The sequence below is a fragment of the Gossypium hirsutum genome, chromosome D06, assembly GCF_007990345.1.
Source record: "Gossypium hirsutum isolate 1008001.06 chromosome D06, Gossypium_hirsutum_v2.1, whole genome shotgun sequence".
NCBI lineage: Eukaryota > Viridiplantae > Streptophyta > Magnoliopsida > Malvales > Malvaceae > Gossypium > Gossypium hirsutum.
Window position 1 is genome coordinate 33,501,663 of NC_053442.1, and position 10,656 is coordinate 33,512,318.

The following is a 10,656-nucleotide window of genomic DNA, read 5'->3' on the forward strand; positions in this document are numbered from 1 at the left end:
GTCAGGGCTACTGTCTCAAATTCTCCAAGTCTTCATTTTTTTTACAGGATATCCTTCAGAATTTGACATAGTTCGACATTTGTTCAAGTGCTTAAACCAACAGGATGTTGATATGAAGTTGCTTGAGTACATCTAGGAACTTCTTGAATTAAACTTCCTACTTCTACTTCTAAAGTCTTTCAGGGTAGGGTGGTGGAGGCTTCTTTACTGGAACTAGTTGATTCGTCTTTTGTGGCAATTCTGTATCTAATGAAGTTGTTAGTTTATCAGAATAGATTGGTTTAGAAATTGCCTTATCGGGTTTTGCAGATTCAGGTTCCAGTGAAACTGAAATTTCAACACTCGGTTGAACTTCCTTTGATCTTGAGGTTCAGCTAGCTCCTTTTCAACTTTGACTATGTTGGGCTCTATTGTCTTTCCTCTCCTCAATGTCAATGCTTTACAATACTCCTTCCATGGATTCCTAAAATTCTCTGTATCACTAGGTAAAGCACCTTGTGGTCGGTTCCTAAGTTTAGTTGCAAGCTAGCCCATTTGGTTTTCCAGGTTTTTTAATGTAGTTGCTTGGCTTTGGATTAAGACATCATTCTTGGCTATGTATGCCTTCAACAAGTTTTCTAGACCATTGGATGGTTCAACTTAAGGTTGTTTCTAAACTTTTTGGGTAAAAATAGGTGGTTCGGTCGGTCTAGGTTGGGCGTATATGTTACTGGGTCCAGCACCTTGGTTACTCTAGGAGAAATTAGGGTGGTTTTGCCACGATGAGTTATAGGAATTGGATTGAAATCCTTGCCTTCCTTAGTTTTGGTTCTGGTTACCCATGTAATAAATGGATTTTGGGTTCGACAAACACTCTTCAAACAGATGTCCTTCCCTACAATAGACAAATGCTACATTTCCAAATTGATTCAGTGGCTGTGCTACAAAACTATTAAACCCATTAGCGGTAAATTTTTTAAGCATCAAGGAAATTAAGGATACCTAAGATACGAGTGAAGTGAGAGCGTCTACTTCATGTATTCCAGTGACTCGTCTTCCTGACAATGCTCAATTGGTTGGCCATTAATAATTGTTACTGGCAATCCTATCGATGTTTTCATAAGCCTCATTGTAAGACTTAGAAAGGAGAGCACCATTAGCAGAAGTGTCCACTACCATCCTCGTGTGAGCATTAAGACCATTATAAAACGTCTCAAGTTGGATGCAATGTGGGATTATGTGATGAGGGCACTTCCGTAATAATTCTTTATACCTTTCCCATGCCTCATGCAAGGAGACTATTATAAGTAGTGATCTCATTCCTTAACTTAGCATTTTTGCTAGGCAAAAAATACTTCATGAGGAATCTTTTTCCTAACTCTTGCCATGTGGAAATTGAATTTGGTGGCAATGAGTTCAACCAGGCTGGAGCTCTGTCCTTTAGTGAATATGGGAATAGCTTCAATCGTAGTGCATCTTCAGGTATTCTGGCTAACTTGAAAGAATCGTTTACCTCCATGAACAGTCTTAAGTGAAGATGAGGATCTTCGGTAAGCATTCCACTGAATTGGCCCACTGTCTGAAGCATCTGGAACATGACTGGCTTCAGCTTGAACTGTTGTGCCTTGATTTTGGGTCTCTTAATACCTAGATTAAGATCTTGAAACACTGGCATGGCATACTGTCTTAGAGCTCTATCCCTGTCATTAGCAATAAGGATAGGATTTTGAGTAGGGTTTGCTCCGTTTCCTTGATTCGAATTTTTGAAGTTCATCTCTTTGGTCCTTTTCTGACTTGCTTGTCTTCTTCGCTGTCAAAAAGTTCTTTCTATCTTAGGGTCTACAGGGAGTAAATCGATAATTCGGTTAATACTCATAAACACTTGAAATTAACATAGAAAAATTAATCAAGATAAATTTGATCAGAAAAATAAATTAAAATGAAAAATTAACAAATTCACAAATAATGACTTTTTAAACCAGTCCCCGGAAACGGCGCCAAAAACATGGAATGATGGAAATGTGTAAGTGTACACAATCGCAAGAAGTAATAAAGTGACAAGTAAATGTCGAGTTATCGTACCCACTGGGACTGTGAAAAGAATTTTTTTTGAATGCAATTTTAAAAACACTTTGGTGAAGAAAAGTATTTTGATTTGAAGAGGTGATTAAAAACTAGGATTTTAACTAAGTAAAATAAATAAAGAGAAAATATAGTGGTTTTGACATATATGCTTTAACGGACTTCCATGTTTACTGTCCTAGCGAACTTCATTTTTCCATAAGGACGAATCGGTCCTCTACTGGATCATGCCATGGATAGTCCTGCACTTTCGACTCGAAAAAGTCAGTAGACCATTAGAACGACGGAAATGTGCAAGTGTACACAATCACAACAAGTAATAAAGTGACAAGTAAATGTCGAGTTATCGTACCCATAGGGACTTGAAAAGAATTATTTATGAATGCAATTAAAAACACTTTGGTGAAGAAAAATATTTTGATTTGAGGAGGTGATTAAAAACTATGATTTTAAACTAAGTAAAATAAATAAAGAGAAAATAAAAGTTCCAATACACGATTCCAAAAGATGATTTTAATCAATATGACATAATTGTGTTAGATTAATTACATTTCTTAACTTAGAATTATTATACTCATGTTCATGTTGTTACGAATAAATTCATGGCAACTCGGTAATTTGCTAACTTATGAACATACTTACCTACCAAAATCCATTTATCTCTTAACTATATATCTTCGTCAATTTGATCAATTAAACAAATTTTAATAAGCAAATGTGTTAATTCACATACACACTTATGAAATTAAAATAATCTCTTGTACATATCTCTATGCCAATTCAAACAATTAATTCAATCTCATAAGCACATAAAAGCTTATGTGAGGTAACAATGTATTTCTACCTTGAAACAGTTTAATCACAATAATCTTGAAAGTTATGCAAGGCTAATGTATCGTTAGATACCATTGCTACTTTAACCCTCAGCTACCTTAGATGATTAAACATGCACAGATTAAGTATCATGTCAAATAATTACAATTTCAATCTATTTAAATAATTAATTCATTAGTTACCTTACAATTGTAATGCAAGAATAAGCTAGGCATGGTTTTACTTAATCAAACATCTTACTGAGGCCTATAACAGCACAAACAGAATTTTAATAAATTAAGTGGACAAAATGCAATCAACCTAACACAAATTAATTATAATCCATATTAATTAAATTAAACATATCAACATCACAAATATTCATAGGCATGTTCATAACAACAACAATAAAATTAAAAAGGATAAAGAACAAGAATCAAATCCAGGTTTCTCCGAGGCTTACCTAGTTTGCTCCGCTCCTCTTTCTCCGTTTATTCTTGTTGAACCAAGGCTTCCATTAACACTTGAGTTCTGCTCCAAATGGTGGTTGAATGACTCTTTTTCAATAGGTGGAATAGGCAAGGGAATGGGGAAGAAAATGAAGAACAATGGAAGGGAATGGAGAGAGAAAAATGATATAGAAATGAAGAAATGAATGAGTTTGAGATTTGTTTGAAATGAGGAGAAAAGAGGGCTATTTATAGGTTGAGATGGCTGCTAAAATTAGCAAAAATTAGCAGCCATAGAGTGCCCCCATGGCCGGCCACATATGTGGCAAGTTTGAAGGTTTCAAACTTGCAATTTTAAGGTAGGGGCAAATCTAGAATGACATAAATAATGGAGGGGTTTAAATGCAATTTGAAGGAGTCTTCAAGGGCTATTTTGTAAGCCAGATAATCAGTCAAACAAGATGATTAGGTCAGCATGTCGGACGATTTTGGGTTGCCCAGTGCTCGATTGGATTGGTTTTCTCAATTGAGCTCAACTGGGACCCTTTTCATAATTAATTAATAATAATTTATTTAACCAAAATTAAATTGGATTAGAATTAATGTTAATTATATTATGATTGAATGCACATAATTTTGATCGTCTTAGGCTAAAAAATTAATTTACCTTGATGCTTCAAAATTGGTTCTCGGTTTTGTGCTTCTAGTAGTGTTTGCTGAGCTATTTTCCACCTTTTGTGCAAAATTGTCAAAAATAATCAAAACTAATCAAAATTTGACATAAAATTAATTAAAATTCAACATGTTCATAATTTGAGTGCAATTTAATCATTTTATAATTATTATTTATTTTTGACAAGAATTTTACTAAAACTGCATGAATTTGAGTTAACAAAGGCATGAAAAAGTGTATATATTTTCGTGTTTCCACCATTCTATACGGAGCTATCGATATCAAAGATGTCCTTGATATTAACTTAATAGCAAAATCAACCTCTCTGATTGGTGGTAGCCATGATAATTTCTCTAGAAACATATCTGTATAATCAGATACAACTGGAACCGATTCTAACTTCAATTCTAAAACTCTTGAATAAAAAATTTAAGTGAGATACGCTTCACAGCCTTTTCTAACATATTATGCCAACATAGTCGAAATAATAGTAGATGCACTATCTAGTTTGTCTCATTCAATTTGAAGCTTTTCACCGTTCTAACATTATAACACAATATGCTTTAATCTACAGTTCACAACAGCATCACCCAGAGTTACATCAAACTCATCAATGGGTAGTAACATCAAATTAGCCGGAAAGTTGCAACCCCGAATCATCAAAGGACAATTTTTATAGACTTTATCAACTAACACATACTGACTGAGGGGGTTTGTTACTTTAACAACAAACTTAGTAGACTCGAAAGGTATTTTCTTATTTGATACTAAAGTCATGCATACATATGAATGTGTTGATCCCGAGTCAATCAAAGCATTAACATTAGTATCAAAGATAGAAAATGCACCAGTGATAACATCTGGTGCTGAAGCTTCCTCTCGAGCACAAATCGCATAGTTGTGAGGCACAAATCAAAGCAGATTCTTTCGTTCTACTACGACTATTACCCGTATATCCAGTGTTTCAAGTTGGTCTCCCTCTCATAGTTGTATTACTTGGTCGAGTAGTCTGAGCCTTTTCCTCATTTTACCTTTCTAGGCAATCTCTGAAATAATGGTCATACGAGCCACCTTTAAAACATGACTCGTCTTTCAATATACATTCACCGAAGTGTCATCTATTACATTGCTGACATTCGGGCTTGTTGTTTTTTACGCTGCGCACACTTACTACAGACGTAGCCTGAGGTTTCGAGCTCAAATGTTGTTTTCCTCCATCTTTCCCAGAATAACCTACTAAAGCTAACGAATGGCCATGATATTCTTTCGACTTCTTCGACGACAATGAGTATGACTTTTGCATAGCCCTTTTCCCGAGAAAAGCCTCAAAATTAGCTTTTCTCTTTGCTTTGCTAAGTTCCTTCGCTTTATGCACTCTGTCAACTAGAATTACAAATTCTTTCAACTCAAGGATCCTGACTAACAGCTAGATGTCTTCATTTAACCCATCTTCAAACTGAGTGCATATAGCAACCTCTGTCGGTATACATTCCCGGGCATACTTACCGAGTCGAACAAATTCCCTCTCATATTCTGGTACAAACATACGACTTTATTTCAACTCAAAGAATTCTTTACGTTTCTTGTCTAAAAATCTCTAGCTCTCATATTTCTTTTGAAATTTAGTCTAAAAGAATTCCCAGTTTACCTAATCTCTCGGTGCAACTGCAACCAAAGTGTTCCACCACTGATACGTTGAATCTTTCAACAATGAAACAACACATTCCAAGCATTCCATAGGAGTACATGATAATTCATTGAAAACTCTAACAGTGTTTTCTAACTAAAACTCCGCTTTCTCTGGATCATCTTTAGCTTTATCTCAGAACTCTTCAACCCCATGCTTTTAGATTTTATCAACTAGAGGCTTGCTCACTCATACTAGTTCCAAACCCTAAAGAACTATGGGGACCGGTTGGGGCACAGTGGGTGTGGAGGTTGTTGAGCCACTGGGTTTGTTCGCATGAACTAGAAAAACCATTCAGACATCATCTGGAAGAAGGCTTCCTTAGCCTTTCCTCCAAACCCTTAGATATAGGCCTACTACCACTAGACGCTACTCTGTGGATGGAGGCTTGCATGTTACTTTCAACTACATCAAAATAAGGTTGGTTGGATGACATGTTATCTACATGAAAACATAATTCAATTTGAGTTAGGAGTTATCACAGTATCACAGGTTATATAATGGCATGTATTTCTAGACTCATACATGCTACACTCAGTCTGAGAACTGACTAAACCATAGCTCTGATACCACTAAATGTAACACCCCTAAGTTATCTTCATCACTAGAATAGGGTTGCGAAGTATTACCGTACAAACAAAACATTAAAATATACATTTCATCCATTGATATAAAGATAACCTAAATCATCCATTCACATATCTATTGTCCCTAAATCAAGCCCTCGAGGCCCTATAAATACATTAGAAACAATTCGGGTCTACATTGGAAACAATTGGAAAGTTCAAGAAAAAGTTAGAACAATTTGACCATAGGGGTCCCATGGCCGTGTGCCTTACACGACTGAGACACACGCCCGTGTCTCAGGCCGTGCAACAATTGAATTAGGGACACACGACCGTGTCACACGCCCATGTGTCAGGTCGTGTAAGTGCCTGACTTGCATGCAATAGAACAAATAGGGGACACACGCTTGTGTCGCCAAGCCGTGTGTCACACACAGCTGAGTCACATGCCTGTGTCTTAGGCTATGTGGAAATGAATTTGCCTAAAATCAAGCCATTTTCAACACCAACTCATGCAACCACCTAAAGGCCTTTAGTACACATAATCAAGGCATCAAAGCATGACCGAAACCAACATGAAATGACCAATTCAATAGTCCAAGACCATTAAACCAATATTCCATACAAGGCACCTCAAAAGCATTCATCCACAACTTACCTAAATATTCAATTATTTGATCACATTTTCATCAACACACATAAATAAACTTCTAACAAATCATGCCACAAATATGACCATTAACAATTCATCACAGACATACTATTTGTGCCATACCATTCATGCATCACAAATACCCAAAATGACATAGTTTGGCAAACATCAAAAGGTACCACATTCAAACAACTTATACATGTCATAATCATCAACTAACATTCAACTAAATCCCAATACAAGCCCACCTATACATGCCATTATAACCTTTGCCAAAACCTCAAAAACTACAGATATTTATGCTGGATAACGTAGGAAAGAAACCTACGTAAGCACATAATGTTTAGTAAGTTCGTAGAACATGAAACATAACTTACCATTTCATTATAAAACATTAAAAATAAGCATAATGTAATCCAAACACAAGCTTGGCAGAAGCCTAAGCATTATAATCAATACATAAGTTAGTGCATTTAAACATAATTCAATTGAATTAAACATAATGTCAGTTATTTCCATATGAACATACATCATTTGATCCCTTATTCATTTTCATTAACATAACCATATTGCCTTTTGAGAGCTTACCATTTCAATCCTTTTCATTGCCCATTGAGCCATTTAGAATATCATTGGATAGTCGTGAAAGCTCACATGAAGTGTGCTTAAACATATAACCGTAACCTTTCCTTTACATCGTTGGTCACACAAGTTGTGAAATGGGCCAACTCACACGAGTTGTGGGTTAGAATGTAAGCTACATGATTCTACTCACACAAGCTGTGGAGTATCTACAACAAACGCAGGACCTTAGCCATCAGTAGGACATTTAAGACCAGCACCCGAAATATGAAATCCATAATGACGTGTCATTTTTATCCTATGAATTTCTAGGGTTCAACTGGGACTCGATAATCGTCATGGCATTATCTTGAATGTACATTATCCAATAACATTATATATTCATAATAACACACAATTCAATAACATGAATGCAATAATTTGCACATACGAACTTACCTCGACAACAACGGCGTAAAAACGAGATTGACTAATTCAAAGCTTTAGCTTTTCCCCGATCTAGATCCGTATGTGGACTATCTTGATCTAAATAGAAAAAATTAATCCATTTAATAACCCTAGCATTCAATTTAGTCCATATTTCATATTTTTTATCATTACTATTTTGCCCCTAACATTTTAACTTTTCATAATTTAGTCCTTAACCTCATAAATTTAAATCTAATCATTTTCATCCTCCATTCAAGTTAGCCAATTTCATTAGGGACCTATATAAACTCATACAAACCATCATTTCATAAATTAAACATGAAATTTTACCTTTTTTACAAATAAGTCCCTAAATACAATTTTCATCAAAAATCACTTTACAAAAGTTATTTATTTATCAACAAGGACTTATAATCTACCCTTAAACATCGAGAATCACATAGGACCATACATGGCAGAACCCTTAATCTTTAAAAATTTTGCAAATTGATCCCCGAGCTCGCTAGATTAAGCTACAACTTCAAAAACATAGAAATCATTAAAAATAGGGAAAAATTACATACCATGCAATTAAAAATAAGCTTGGCCAAACCCTAGCTAACTCCAATGGTGATTTTTTGTTTTGAAATGAAGAAAACGAGAAGATGACATGTTCTAGTCTTTAACTTAACATTTAAACTTAATTATCCATTTATCAAAATACCCTTTTAAAATCATTAAAATTTCATTAAAACATTGCCATGAATATCCACTAATTATAGAAATGGTCTAATTACCATCTAAGTCTATCTAATTTAAAATTTCATAGCCATATGACAGCTTTAACTAATAGAACTCTACTTTTGTACTTTTTACGATTTAGTCCTTTTCACATAATTAATCATGCAAAAATTAAAATTTCTTAAAAAAATTTTAATACGATCTTACTAACATCTCTTAGACATTAAAATAATAATAAAATAATAATTTACTCATCAGATTTGTGGTCTCAAAAACAATATTCCAATTTCACTAAAAACAGGTTATTGTAGACATGGTGGTGTCATTATCTATGTGCTCCTCTTCTGCTTCTTCTTCACCCTAGACAGTTAATTATTGTAGATGCTCATGGAGTGTAATAGAGGCATTCATCTATTGGAAAAATCATGGTTTGAAAATGATTTTCTTGCACAGTGAAAATTTTAAAATTTGAAAATAGACCTAGTTTGTGATATTTATAGTAATAAACCTTAACTGAATTCATACCTGTGTTTTCGGCTTAGTGGACGTTCATTGTTCCCAAATTTCAACCAAATGGTCTTCTCCGCTATCTTGTAGCACGAATTGCTTCGAGGTGGGCTCGAACCAATTGAATTGAAATACAAAACTAGAAAAAGTTCTCTCTTTTTGTGGTGAAAACGAAAATTCTCCCTTAATAATAAAAATTGGTAGAATTGTTATTCCGGAAAAAAATATGTAATTTTTGAGAATAAATTCTCTTTATTTTTTGGCAGAATAACAATCTCTCACAGTTGTGTCAATAGCTCTACCAGTGCCATCTATTTATAGAAAGAGAAGATAGAACCTTTTGTTGAGTTTTAGTGGTTTTTTTCAAATAGAAAAACAACAGCCTACTTAGAATAGGACTAGGGTGGACGACACACCCTAATTTTCCTACTAGGTTGCCACCACATTCATGTCCATGAGGGCTTTTTGGGCTTCTCTCATATCGAGTCCAATTACGAGTACTTTCTAGGTCTTTTGACCCAGTACTTTGTAACGTGATCCAACCCGATTCACCTTTTCTATTTCTAAAAATAAATTTTAATATTTATATATAAAAAATTATCTCATCCAATTTTACCCCTAGAAAAATTTTGATGATTTTACCCCTGGTAAAATTTCGAGAAAATATGTTCAATATTTCACAACTCAAAATGTTCACTATGACTGAATGATTTATTTTCATTTTTGGGCTTCAAAATAGTCCAAAAACATAAACTCGTTCTTTTAATAAATTTTTAAGTAATCCATATAGGATTGGAAATGTCATTTCCATTTTCATTTTTTATTTCCAATTCCATTTTTGGAAATATACATTTATTTCCAAATGATACCATTTCTCCATTCTAGAGAAAAGTATAATCATTCCTGAATGTTTTCCATTCCTCTTTTCCTATTCATTTCAGTCACTTCTATTCAAACACACAATTCATTTCTAGTTTCAACGAGCTAGCGGAGGGACCAACTGAACATATGTAGTTGAGGCTCAAATGATTTATAATTAAGTTTAAGCTTTTAACCTATTAATTATAAATTCATTTAGTCACGAAGTCATTTGATAGCACTAGAAGAAACATAGGTTTTCCCTTTACTTATTGGTTAAATTGTTCCTATTTAGTTATCTTTAGCATACATTTTAGCATTTTTATTTTAGTAAATTGCTTTTTATAACTCAATGAATCATAGCCTATTTTATCCTTAATTTTGCTATCTTATTACATTAATGTCGCTACATGAGTTAATCCCAGATTGCATTCAGAATTGTTGCCGCACTTGACAGCTGTCTGTAATGTTGCTGCATGAGTTAATTCCAGATTACTTCCAGAATTTTCGTTGCACTTGATAGCTGTCTGGATAAGAACTAAAATTAAGTGAGCTGTCCAATCTGGTATAACCAACCTGTACATACAAGGATAGAATAATTTTGAGAAAAGGACACCTGTACTGTTGGAAGAGGACATAAAAGGTGGACGTAAGAAGAA